The 14148-nt window shown below is 45.7% G+C and overlaps 1 long non-coding RNA gene across 1 annotated transcript; it reads left to right on the forward strand.

Annotated features, from left to right (window-relative positions):
* The first annotated feature begins 5989 nt into the window (after positions 1-5989).
* Positions 5990-13053, forward strand: LOC147968039 (uncharacterized). The gene is made up of 3 exons (XR_015603980.1): positions 5990-6473; positions 7606-7677; positions 9289-13053. It is a non-coding gene; the product is annotated as an uncharacterized LOC147968039 (long non-coding RNA).
* The last annotated feature ends 1095 nt before the right edge of the window (positions 13054-14148 follow it).

Consider the following 14148-nt stretch of genomic DNA (forward strand, 5'->3'; position numbering starts at 1 on the left):
CTAGCATGCTGAATATGGAACATTCCCTCTCCGGTCATATGTATGATACAGGTCCGGAACCGGGAAATCATTCCCGGTTGAATTCCCCCTTCACCTTTATCATGTAGCCATACGTAAGGTCACACCCGGCACAACATATTGCCACGTTATGCTTTGTGATGCTATGTTTGCTTTATATTTACTGTTTCTTCCCCCTCTTCTCTTTGGTAGACCCCGAGACCGCTGCTGTCCCTGTGATGGACTACGTCGACGACAACCCCTCCTTGCCAGATCAACCAGGCAAGCCCCCCCCCCTTTGATCATCCTGATATCGCCCATTCCATTCTCTCATGCTTACATTAGATTTTGCTACTGTAATTGATTGCTCCTATTCTGATGCATAGCCTGTTTATTGTAACCTATTGTTGTTACCTACCTACTTATCCTAAACTGCTTAGTATAGGTTGGTTAGTGATCCATTAGTGACCCCCCCACCTTGTCCTTGTTGCCCCTCCTTCATCATCGAAGACCCGATCAACGGGATCGAAGACCAGGCCCCGACACCGCACATCACTTTCCCCTTATTTGCTCGACACTACTGGGTTACTATCGAGTGCCGGGAGTGAGACCTCCTCAGCACTTCTGACGTTACCCTGTAGTGTAGATATTCGGTCGTGATCATCGAGGGTGATTCCGCCTTAACCACCTCCGATACGACTCTGTCGTGCAACCCCTCAAGTGTGAACTTCGAGCGTGGTTCCTCTTACGTTCACCTTGGTGATTACACCGAGTGGAATCTGTCAAGGGTGATTCCTCAAGTTTTCCTCTAGGTGTTAGACACACGGTTACTATGGTTACTATGAATTTACACTGAACCATGTTACTAAAGACGGGTCGACCCTGAGGGGTACCCGCACGAGCTTAATTGCGAATGATGTGGAGACGAGTTGACCTGGAGGGTGCCCGCGAGATAATTACGAGGCGTGGCCGGCCATTCCTAGCCCTTGCCGCAAGTCCTCGAGACGGGGCAATGGGGTCACATCTTTCGTGAGTCTCTGCTTGTTACGCGCGTTCCTAATCCACTACGATTTGGATATTTCATCCGAGGGGCCTCTGGTTTGATAGCACTAACCATCACGTGGGCATAGTATCGGTGTTCTGCGTCGTATGCATCAGCTGAAGCTTAATAGACGTCAGCGACTGAGCGGCGCACGCCGGCTTGGACTGCGTAAGCACCTGCCTTGTTGAAGGAGGTAGCTAGGTCTGCTCACCGACTGCGCACGCAATGTGCAGGAGTTCCTGGGGAGATGGCCCATGACCCCTGGGGGCATAGGTTTAGTCCGGCGTGCTGGCCTCTCTATTAAGCCTAGGTCGGGTTGCGGCGTATTGTTTGGCCGAGGCCAGGCATGACCCAGGAAAGTGTGTCCGGCCGGAGTTAGTCGAGCGTGGTGGGTAAGTTGGTGCACCCCTGTAGGGAAGAAAACATCTATCGATAGCCTGGCCTACGGTAACGGACACTTTAAGTTGTATCCCGATCAATACAACTAGAACTGGATACTTGAGATGGGACATGGATATGAGAAATGGATAGTATGGCTCTGGGATTGCTTTCTCGCAGGGAGTCGAGAAAGGATCTCTGGCCGGGGTTGATAACACTACTACTACTTTACTTTATGCTACTCTACCCCCTCCTGTTGCTGCAAGATGGTGGTTTTCCAGAAGATGCTAGTCTTCGATAGGACTAGGCCTTCTCTCTAGTCTGGCATTTCTGCAGCCCAGTCCACATATACAGCCTTCCTTTGATAATGTTGCATATTTAGTGTAGATCCTTGCGTGCGAGTACTTTGGATGAGTACTCACGGTTGCTTTGCTTCCCCTTTTTCCCCCTTTCTTCTTCTTTCCGGTTGATGCAACCAGATGTCGGAGCCCAGGAGCCAGATGCCACCGTCGATATCTACTACAACGTGGAGACCGCCGACGACCAGGAGTAGTTAGGAGGCTCCCAGGCAGGAGGCCTTGCCTTTTCGATCGTAGATGCTTTTGTGCTAGCCTTCTTAAGGCAAACCTGTCTAACTCATGTCTGTACTCAGATATTGTTGCTTCCGCTGACTCTTGTGTTTTCGAGCTTATGTATTCGAGCCCTCGAGGCACATGGCTTGTAATATAAAGCTTGTATTATTTTAATTTGTGTTTAGAGTTGTGTTGTGATATCTTCCCGTGAGTCCTTGATCTTGATCGTACACATTTGCGTGTATGATTAGTGTACGATTGAATCGGGGGCGTCACAAGTTGGTATCAGAGCCGACTGCCTGTAGGTAGCCCCCTTTCCAACTCCTTGGTCGAAGTTGAGTCTAGTCGTCCAAAACTGTTTTACTAACTTGTTTGTGTGGCTTACGGGCCCACGTCGCCATTGGGTGGTATTATGATCTTTTACTCCTCGTCTATACTCTGGGACTCTGATCTCTCGTCTATTCGGGTTAAACATTTTACTAACTCTGACATTAGGTTCTCGTACCCACTTCCTCTTGGAGATCCCCGACATTACTAATGATCGCTTGCTTCGCCAAATGATTCTGTAGATACTCCTCGATGTTTCTCGAGACCCTGTGTCAACTGCCTTGCAGTTCCTGACCACCGATAATCCCCCTGAATAACATCCTTGCCGCTTGTACCTTCATCCATAGTTGCTCCTGTTATTACAAGATACCACTAGTACTCTCCGTTGTTCCGAGAATCCTTCGTGCCTTTTGATTTGCAGCTTCTTTTCGAACTGTGGATAATTCACTTAACCGGGGTTCGTTCATCCCCAGTTGTTCATATGTCTCAGAAAATTCTTTGGAATACTATTCGATCTTCCGATAATCCTCAGTAGCCTATTGCTACTATTCTTCCTTATCGTCTTGCATTATGGTTAATTCCATATGTCTAACAATATTCATTATACTCCTTTGAGATTGTCATTCTTATCCTATTGATTTGACATGTGCGTGAATGCACACATTCATTAGTAATTCTCTGGTAATTATTTATACTTCTAGCTCAGACTCCACTCCATACATGAGCTGGTTCTCGGCAAATCAAACCTTGAATGATTGTCGGTCTATGTCTTTTCAACTTGCTTATCCTTTGATCAGAGCATCGGATTCTGATCCCCCGAATTAGAGATCATAATTCCTTTGCAATTAAGCTTTGGAATTGTGAGATATTTCCAAAATCTGATCCCTCTGCATTATTTCTTCTTCTGATTGAATATCGATACTCACATCAGCTCCGTTGTGGATCGTCGGATCCATTATTGGATTAACATCCGACAGTGTCCTTCTTATTAAAAGAACCTCGTGAAGTTCTTTCCCAAATACATAATGCCTTTGGTAATTGTATCCTCTCCTTTTGTCAACCATGCTCTGCTTTCGATCTTGTGTTATTTACTCATTAAGTTTGTGGTATATGTTCCTAATATGCCCCTATGGGTTGAACCTATGCCTCCCATAATCCGTTTGAACCCGAGAGTTTTAACGAGTCTTACCCTTCTGGTGTTTTGCCAGATAATATTTTAACACTACAACTTCATCGAAAGCGAGAAGTAAATGAAATGATATGCATTGAAGAAGTGGGAGTCGACCTTGAACTTTGTGTTCATGCCCATGGACACGATGTAGATCTTATCATGGAAGCTTCTCTTAAAATTAATTATCCCCTTGGTATAAGATCATCTTATATCTAGGATTTGATCCTTTACAACCGTGGTTCTGACCATGATTGTTCCCCTTTGATTCCATTTCTCGCACAAGTTAAAGCACCTTTCTTCTGCAGATCAATGCATCTCCGCAACCTCTATTTTGATCTTCCTTCGAGTATTACCCTCTGGTATCTCGAGGATATCATGTCATTGCACTACATCTTATGAACTTTTGATGGAGTACTACCTTACCCTGTCTTTGTCACTTCATGGGATCTGGGTTGTTTGTCAACCGAGAACACCGATAAGTGAATTGATTCCACACTCCGATTCAATAACTCTAAGTAATTTTCATTGCTTACGAGTTTAATAATCCTTCAAGTCATTCCTAGCCTGACCGGCTATATCATTTCGTGCCAAATTTTAACTGTGCTACCTGGTTCTTCTTCCCGGAGCACAATTTTTGACGATGAGCTAAGCTTACGTTGGTCTTCCTCGTCATATCATTTCGCCTTGAACAACAAGCTTGATTTCGAGTTTGTGTCGCACCCGTTGTTCTAATAACCTTTCGCTTCATCATTCCTTTGACGTGATGTCATCGCCGATCGACTGCATCTTCTTGAAATCTCTCGACAAATGTGTCGTGATCATCATCAACATTCTGAGCTCTTCCAGGATATCAATCGAATTCATGATGAGAAATACCATCCTTATCCCTCGACGATTTGTGTTATCATCCACACCATTCTTGCCTCCCCCAACACGAATTTGTTCATATAAATTTTGGGAATACATCCTTACTTGAACACAAATTTGTTCATCGGCCACCTCCTCATCTTCCCTGATAAAATTGCATGAGGTGTTCAAGTAATTCCCGATGGATCCTTTGTGTTCCCAAGGTCCGGCCTTTACCTGATGACCATGTCAATGCTATCCAAAAGTATGATTGTGTTACTCCGAACATCATTAAGAACATTGGATGCACAATGCTAAATGTTTCTTGATCAATTATCCAAACACCATTGTATGGGTAAACATCATGATTCTCCTTGCCCATTAACTAAATGGATAGGTACTTGATGTCCAGTCATGTATATCATGCTCTGTTTGTTCTTGGGAAGCATATACTCTAATACTTTTGTATAAGCACCTTTTCCTTTCCATTGGTCTGGTTAAACTAATAACCACATTTTCCTTTCCATTTTTTTATTTAACCTTTCTTGTGATCTATATGATCTAAGCAGTAATAGTTCCCTACTTATGTAAACACCTCGGTGTACAATTTGTCAGTAAGACCTTGTTATCATTGCTGTTGACATTCTGGTAACCATCGATGGATGAGAACTTTGCCTATTGGTCCGCCTCGTTCGACGAGCAGGAAAATAGTTCTCTTCGTCCCTCGCCCTTGGTACCAACGTTGTTGGCAACATAACTGACAGTCTATCATCTGACATGCCCTGCTATCGGCCCCTTTCTACTTTTAACCCACATAGTGGGCCCATAACCCACAGTTCCACATGATCGAAACCTGACTCTCATGTATACCCCTGTTTCTAAAAGCTTTTCCTCACGTTTGGTTTCATATGTAATTCATGAGCCACCCTTCGAGAGATGATCTATCCCGATGCTCTGAACCCCTTTCTCACACTCTGTTCATGTATCAATCGTTTGTCCATTCGCTTGAAACTTCTTATTGTACCTTCATACTTTGCTCTCGATGTTTTATTAAGTTTCAACTCGAGAGATGCCTCTATGCCACGTTCACTGAGATGGCCCCTAGGTGCCAATTATGTGTTGAGCTCCATCCTTCCCGAGTCTTCCCCCTTACTCCACCCCTTAAATCTTGGGACGAGATTTCTTGTAGTGGAGGAGATTTGTAACACCCCGATAATCATGCTACAGTAAACTCCTGCTAATGACAGCCAAGTCATCACAATTATTTTTTTAATCATCACTTTGTTCCAAATCAATTCATAGTCATATTCAAATTGCATGTCAAATTATTATTTCTTCAAACATTAAAACAGAATTTTTGGTTAGGTTGAAAATAATTACCAAGTAATTGACATGTATAAACTAATATTATTTGAAGTATTAAATTGCCCCTAACCCTTTTAAAACAGGGTCAAAACAGCAACATTTAACCCTTTTCTATTTAAACAAAATTTAAATGGTTTCCAACCAGCCTCAACCTTTTTGAGCCAACTGAGGATATTGCCAAGTAATTATGTGTCAAGTTTCATCCTTTTACAATAATCATTTAGTAGCTCAAAATAATGCAAAACAGAAGCAAAGGCAAAACAGTAACGTAAATTAAAAAAAGGAAAACCTATCACTATGCCTCTGGGCCTTAAGCTAATAGTTTTGGCCCAACCCACCCCCAATCCTCTCCTCCCAGCTACAGGAGCAGTCAGGGCAGTCGTGGCGACATCTCCATGGCCGGCGCCACACGTCGAGCATCCCCGGCTCCCCTGCCCTATATAGCCGCGCCGAGCCCTCCACGCTCACCCTAACGTCGCCCGCTTCTTCCCTCCTGCGCTGTTGCTCTCCTCCCCGCCCACGTCCGACCTCAACCGAACGCCATCGTCGTTGCTGCCTCGTCATTGCCAAGACCACTGGACAACCCTCGCTGTCGTGAGACACCCAGGAGGACCGCCGTCGTCGTCCACATCGGCCCCGCCCTTCGGATCGAGCCTGGGAGTTCTCTGTCGTCGCCATCGATGTCGTCTTCAACCTCTAGCCACCGCGACGCCATCGACGAATTCGTCGCCTTCACTGCGTCCCCGGCCTCCCCGACCTCGCCTTTGAGCTCGCAGTGAGCTCCTCTCTCGATTCCCCTGCTTTCCCCCTTCCATTTGTCGCCGTATGCGTTGCCCCACGAGGACCAGCCACCATGGCCGGAGTTGGCCCGTCTGTGCCCCTAGTCGGGCCCTCGCGCGTGCCCGCGCGCATCCGCGCCCGCCCGTCTGCGCCTGGACTCACCCCCGTGCGTGCTCCCGCGCGCCCCCTGGTCGCCCTGCCCGTGCGTGTGAGAGCTCCGGCCGCGCACAACGCGCGCACGCGACTGTTGTTCCCGCTCGCTGCTGCCGCAACTGCGTGTGCTGCTCGTTGCCGGCTGCTGCTCTATGCTGAAGCCGCCCGTTGCCGCCGCCGCTGCTTTGCTACTGCTGCTATTTGCTCCTGCTGCTTGCCGCTACTGCTTTGCTCTGCTTGCTACTAGCTACTGCTGCCATTTACTGCTAGAGATCTTGGCCATGGGCGCCAAGGCCCTGTACATGGCCGTGTGTGGCGTGTAATGTCTGTGCGTGAGTGGTGTGCACAGAGGTGTGTGTGGCCGGCCCTTGTTTGACTAGTACAGATTAGGATTTAAATTAGTAGATCAATTAGCCTAATGTGCTGATGAAATGTGGGCTCCATTTGATTAGGTTAATTTTTATTAATTTGGCTAGGTGTAGCCTATGGCATGTGGACCATACGCCCTGTCGACTGGTCAACCTTTGACTGGGTCAACCCAGTCCCCTAGTCCCACATGTCAGCCTATTTGGGTGTGTACATAGTGGGTACACATAGCAATTTCCCTATTTATTTTGAATTAGCTGTAATTTCAAAAAATGCTAAAATCTTTGAAAATTAATAGAAGTTAAACTGTAACTCGAATGAAAATGTTTTCTATATGAAAGTTGCTCAGAAAAATTCAACGAATTCGAATACGCGGTCCGTTCATCTGTCACATGCCCCTAGCATGATGAACATGGAACATTTCCTCTCCGGTCATCTGTATGACACAGGTCCGGAACCGGGAAATCATTCCCGGTTGAATTCCCCCTTCACCTTTATCGTGTAGCCATACGTTAGGTCACACCCGGCACAACATATTGCCACGTTATACTTTGTGATGCTATGTTTGCTTTATATTTACTGTTTCTCCCCCCTCTTCTCTTCGGTAGACCCCGAGACCGCTGCTGATGTCCCTGTGATCGACTACGTCGACGACGACCCCTCCATGCCAGAGCAACCAGGCAAGCCCCCCTTTGATCATCCCGATATCGCCCATTCCATTCTCTCATGCTTACATTAGGTTTTGCTACTGTAATTGATTGCTCCTATTCTGATGCATAGCCTGTTTATTGTAACCTGCTGTTGTTACCTACTTGCTTATCCTAAACTACTTAGTATAGGTTGGTTAGTGATCCATCAGTGACCCCCCCACCTTGTCCTTGTTGCCCCCGCTTCATCATCGAAGACCCGATCAACGGGATCGAAGACCAGTCCCCGACACCGCACATAACTTTCCCCTTATTTGCGTGACACTACTGGGTTACTATCGAGTGCCGGGGGTGAGACCTCATCAACACTTCTGATGTTACCCTATAGTGTAGCTATTCGGTCGTGGTCATCGAGGGTGATTCCACCTTAACCACTTCCGATACGACTCTGTCGTGCAACCCCTCAAGTGTGAACTTCGAGCGTGGTTCCTCTTACGTTCACCTTGGTGATTACATCGAGTGGAATCCGTCAAGGATGATTCCTCAGGTTTTCCTCTTGGTGTTAGACACACGGTTACTATGGTTACTATGACTTTACACTGAACCATGTTACCAAAGACGGGTCGACCCTGAGGGGTACCCGTGCGAGCTTAATTGCGAATGATGTGGAGACGGGTTGACCTGGAGGGTGCCCGCGATATAATTACGAAGTGGCCGGGCATTCCTAGCCATTGCCGTAAGTCCTCGATACGGGGCAACGGGGTCACATCTTTCATGAGTCTCTGCTTGTTACTGCGCATTCCTAATCCACTACGATTTGGATATTTGATCCGAGGGGCCTCTGGCCTGATAGCACTAACCATCACGTGGGCATAGTATGGGCGTTCTGCGTCGTATGCATCAGCCGAAGCTTAGTAGACGTCGGCGACTGAGCGGCGCGCGCCGGCTTGGACTGCGTAAGCACCTGCCTTGTTGAAAGAGGTAGCTAGGTCTGCTCACCGGCCGCGCACGCAACGTGCAGGAGTTCCTGGGGAGATGGCCCATGACCCCTGGGGGCATAGGTTTAGTCCGACGTGTTGGCCTCTCTATTAAGCCTAGGTCAGGTTGCGGCGTATTGTTTGTCCGAGGCCGGGCATGACCCAGGAAAGTGTGTCCAGTCGGAGTTAATCGAGCGTGGTGGGCAAGTTGGTGCACCCCTGCAGGGAAGAAAACATCTATCGATAGCCTGTCATACGGTAACAGACACTTGGAGTTGTATCCCGATCGATACAACTAGAACTAGATACTTGAGATGAGACATGGATATGAGAAATGGATAGTATGGCTCTGGGATTGCTTTCTTGCAGGGAGTCGAGAAAGGATCTCTGACCGAGGTTGATAACACTACTACTACCTTACTTTATGCTACTCTACCCCCTCCTGTTGCTGCAAGATGGTGGTTTTCCAGAAGATGCTAGTCTTCGATAGGACTAGGCCTTCTCTCTATTCTGGCATTTCTGCAGCCCAGTCCACATATACATCCTTTCTTTGATAATGTTGCATATGTAGTGTAGATCCTTGCTTGCGAGTACTTTGGATGAGTACTCACGGTTGCTTTTCTTCCCCTTTTCCCCCTTTCTTCTTCTTTCCGGTTGATGCAACCAGATGTCGGAGCCCAGGTTTCAGATGCCACCATCGATATCTATTACTACATGGACACCGCCGACGACCAGGAGTAGTTAGGAGGCTCCCAGTCAGGAGGCCTTGCCTTTTCGATCGTAGATGCTTTTGTGCTAGCCTTCTTAATGCAAACCTGTCTAACTCATGCATGTACTCAGATATTGTTGCTTCCGCTGACTCTTGTGTTTCCGAGCTTATGTATTCGAGCCCTCGAGGCCCATGGCTTGTAATATAAAGCTTGTATTATTTTAATTTGTGTTTAGAGTTGTGTTGTGATATCTTCCCGTGAGTCCTTGATCTTGATCATACATATTTGCGTGTATGATTAGTGTACGATTGAATCGGGGGCGTCACATCCTAATTCTGACAAAAAAATTACCGCAACATGTTGGTGCCATGTCATGACACCATGCCAAGTTTCATGATTTTCAGGCGTGTTTTGAATTTACGGGAATTAAAAAATCAAGTTTCTCAATCTTTCCGGCCGAGCCACGACGTCCAGATGTTTGAATTTCATTCCCATTTCTTGCATGGGACCTAGAAATTCACCCAAGGACACACACGTGATTTTTCAACCAACTTTGGTGCACTAGAGCATGTGCTTGTAGTTCAAATTTGAATTATGCACATTAAATGCATGGAAACTCAATTAATGTATAAAAAAGGCCAAACGAACCCGAAATAATTCCAAAATTTAGCACGATACTTCTATTTGGTCTAATCTGCGTATGTAAAAAAATTAAGGCGGGGGAAGGCAGTGTACGTATGTCGTTTCACACATGGAGGTGACACGTTCCCTCTTGGAACCACGAGCCTTCTTGACGGAAGCTCCGGTTTGCTTGAAGCTTACACCAAAGCTTGTCCCAATTCGGCCAAAAAAATTACCGCAACATGTTGGTGCCATGTCATGACACCATGCCAAGTTTCATGATTTTCAGGCGTGTTTTGGATTTACAGGAATTAAAAAAACCAAGTTTCTCAATCTTTCTGGCCGAGCCACGACGCCCAAATGTTTGAATTTCATTCCCATTTCTTGCATGGGACCTAAAAATTCACTCAAGGACACACATGTGATTTTTGAACCAACTTTGGTGGACTGGAACATGTGCTTGTAGTTCAAATTTGAATTATCCACATTAAATGCGGAGAAACTCAATTAATATAGAAAAAAGGCCAAACGAACCTGGAATAACTCCAAAATTTAGCACAATACTTCTATTTGGTCTAATCTGCGTGTGTAAAAAAATTAAGGCGGGAGAAGGCAGTGTATGTATGTCGTTTCGCACACGGAGGTGACACGTTCCCTCTGGAAGCACGAGCCTTCTTGAGGGAAACTTCGGTTTGCAAGAAGCTTACACCAAAGCTTGTCCCAATTCGGCCCAAAAATTTACCACAGCATGTTGGTGCCATCTCATGACACCATGCCAAGTTTCATAATTTTCAGGCGTGTTTTGGATTTAGAAGAATTAAAAAACCAAGTTTCTCAATCTTTCCGGCCGAGCCACGACGCCCACATGTTTGAATTTCATCCCCACTTCTTGCATGGGACCTATAAATTCACCCAAAGACACACATGTGATCTTTCAACAAACTTTGGTGCATTGGAGCATGCGCTTGTAGTTCAAATTTGAATTATGCACATTAAATACCCCAAAACACAATTAATGCATAAAAATGCCAAACGAACCTGGAATAATTCCAAATTTAAACACGACACTCATGTACTAGTTGCATGTTTACTGTATGTAAATTTTATAGCAATTCAAACACCATGCTTTCCCTCCGTAACACCATTTTGTCGTTTAAAACATAATGAGAAAATCAGGTATACCACAAACAGTTTACTAGAAGGAATCGTGTCGGATGCGATATAAAATATCTTGGCGCACCGTCTTGTCTGGCTTACGCGGGAAGCTTCGTCATCTATAGTCTGTCGCCCCCGCTTGAACCACACTTGCGCTCCAGTTTCACGTGGCACCGAGCGAATTTTTTTTGCCATCGCGGAAATATCTATCTCCCAGCCCCCTCCCTCCCACCAAAAGCCACATTTCCACTGTTCATCCTTGCTTTCCAAGTTCAAACCTTCACTGCTGAATACTAGCAGCTCATCCTCCTCGCCGGCAACCCTTCTTCTTGCAGCGCCACCTCCTCACCGGCTACCCTTCTTCTTGCAGCGCTGCCTCCTCGCCGGCGACCCTTATTCTTGCAGCGCCACCTCCTCGCCGGTGACCCTTCTTCTTGGTGCGCGGCCTCCTCACCGCCGACCCTTCTTCTTGCTGCACGGCCTCATCAATATGGTCAAGTAATCCACACCCCACCCACACCATCCTCCTCCTTTCCCGTCTCACATGCCCCGACCGCCGGCGCGACACCTTCCACCGAAATCACTGCCCCCTCCTCCAATTAAGCGCCGCCCACAGCCATTTTGCACACGGTATAACGTGGAGCTTAGTAGCATGCGGCCGCACGTGCCCAGAAGGTCGTTATGGCTGCCATGTGTGTCGACCGCTAGATCTTGGAGGGGCACCTCGTCTTTGAGGGCACCGTCGACACCGCCATGCGGTTGTCTACATTAAAATACAGTTTGTGCTATTTTCTCGAGGCCACCACTAGTGCCTTCTAGTGATTTGTCCTCTGTAATGCTAATATGCAATCTGATGTTCAGTTAACAGTTTGGTCCTCTGAAATGTAATGTTCATTTAACACTTTGGTCCAACAATTGCTACATTTCGTAGTACTGTTCTCAAACATTCTTTGTTTTGTTAACTGCTTATCTTCTAGAACATGTTTCTATTCTGCAATGTTCTGCTCAGTTAACTATTTTGGTTCATTTGGTCTGCTGTCCATTTAACTATTTGGTTCAGTTCTACAATTTGATTTTCATTTGATGTGGGTACAATTTTGTATTGTTATGCATGTGACACCAATCGAATTTGGATGTACTCAATACATATTCTACTGATAGTATGGCAACTCTCAGTTAACCTGATCAAGATCTTCCTTATGTGTGTTGTAAGGTGATACGTCCATTTTGCATCATGCTTTTATATCGATATTTATTGCATTATGGGCTGTTTCTACACATTATGTCACAATACTTATGCCTATTCTCTCTTATTTTACAAGGTTTACATAAAGAGGGAGAATGCCGGCAGTTGGGATTCTGGGCTGGAAAAGGAGCAAATATTAGAGACCTATTTTGCATAACTCCAAAAGTCTTGAAACTTGACAGAAGTTATTTTCAGAATATATAAAAAATACTGAACACAAGAAGTACCAGAGGGGGGCTACTCACCAGCCACGAGGGTGGGGGCGCGCCCCCCTGCCTCATGGGCCCCCTGGTGGCCCTCCGATGCCCATCTTCTGCTATATGGAGTCTTTCGTTGAGGAAAAAATAATAAGAAAGCTTGCAGGACGAGACTCCGCCGCCATGAGGTGGAACCTTGGTGGAACCAATCTAGGGCTCCGGCGGAGCTGTTCTGCCAGGGACACTTCCCTCCGAAAGGGGGAAATCATCACCATCGTCATCACCAACGCTCCTCTCATCGGGAGGGTGCCAATCTCCATCAACATCTTCACCAGCACCATCTCCTCTCAAACTCTAGTTCATCTCTTGTATCCAATTCTTGTATCTAAGTCTGGGATTGGTACCTATATGTTGCTAGTAGTGTGGATTACTCCTTGTAGTTGATGCTAGTCGATTTATTTGGTGGAAGATCATATGTTCAGATCCTATATGCATATTAATACCCCTCTGATTATGAACATGAATATGCTTTGTGAGTAGTTACGTTTGTTCCTGAGGACATGGGAGAAGTCTTGGTATTAGTAGTCATGTGATTTTGGTATTCGTTCGATATTTTGATGAGATGTATGTTGTCTCTCCTCTAGTGGTGTTATGTGAACGTCGACTACATGACACTTCACCATTATTTGGGCCTAGAGGAAGGCATTGGGAAGTAATAAGTAGATGATGGGTTGCTAGAGTGACAGAAGCTTAAACCCTAGTTTATGCGTTGCTTCGTAAGGGGCTGATTTGGATCCATATGTTTCATGCTATGGTTAGGTTTACCTTAATACTTCTGTTGTAGTTGCGGATGCTTGCAATAGGGGTTAATCATAAGTGGGATGCTCGTCCAAGTAAGGACAGTACCCAAGCACCGGTCCACCCACATATCAAATTATCAAAGTATCGAACGTGAATCATATGAACATGATGAAAACTAGCTTGATGATAATTCCCATGTGTCCTCGGGAGTGCTTTTCACTATATAAGAGTTTGTCCAGGCTTATACTTTGCTACAAAAAGGATGGGGCCACCTTGCTGCACCTTATTTACTTTATTTACTTATTGCTCGTTACCAATTACCTTATCACAAAACTATCTGTTACCGATAATTTCAGTGCTTGTAGAGAATACCTTGCTGAAAATCGCTTATCATTTCCTTCTGCTCCTCGTTGGGTTCGACACTCTTACTTATTGAAAGGACTATGATAGATCCCCTATATTTGTGGGTCATCAAGACTCTTTTCTGGCGCCGTTGCCGGGGAGTGAAGTGCCTTTGGTAGGTGGAATTTGGTAAGGAAAAATTTATATAGTGTGCTAAAATTTACTGTCACTTGTTGCTATGAAAATTAATCCTCTAAGGGGCTTGTTCGGGGTATCTTCACCCCGACAAGTAGAGCAAAGAGTTGCTCCTCAACCTACTGAACCTACTGAAAATGAAAATGTCTACTTTGAAATTCCTTCAGGTATGATAGAAAAACTGCTAGCTAGTCCTTTTGCAGGAGATGGAACATTACATCCTGATGAGCACCTAATATATGTGGATGAAGTTTGTGGAT

Source organism: Triticum urartu, chromosome 5A (genome assembly GCF_056163025.1).
Source record: "Triticum urartu cultivar PI428250 chromosome 5A, HENAU_Tu73, whole genome shotgun sequence".
Classification (NCBI taxonomy): Eukaryota; Viridiplantae; Streptophyta; class Magnoliopsida; order Poales; family Poaceae; genus Triticum; species Triticum urartu.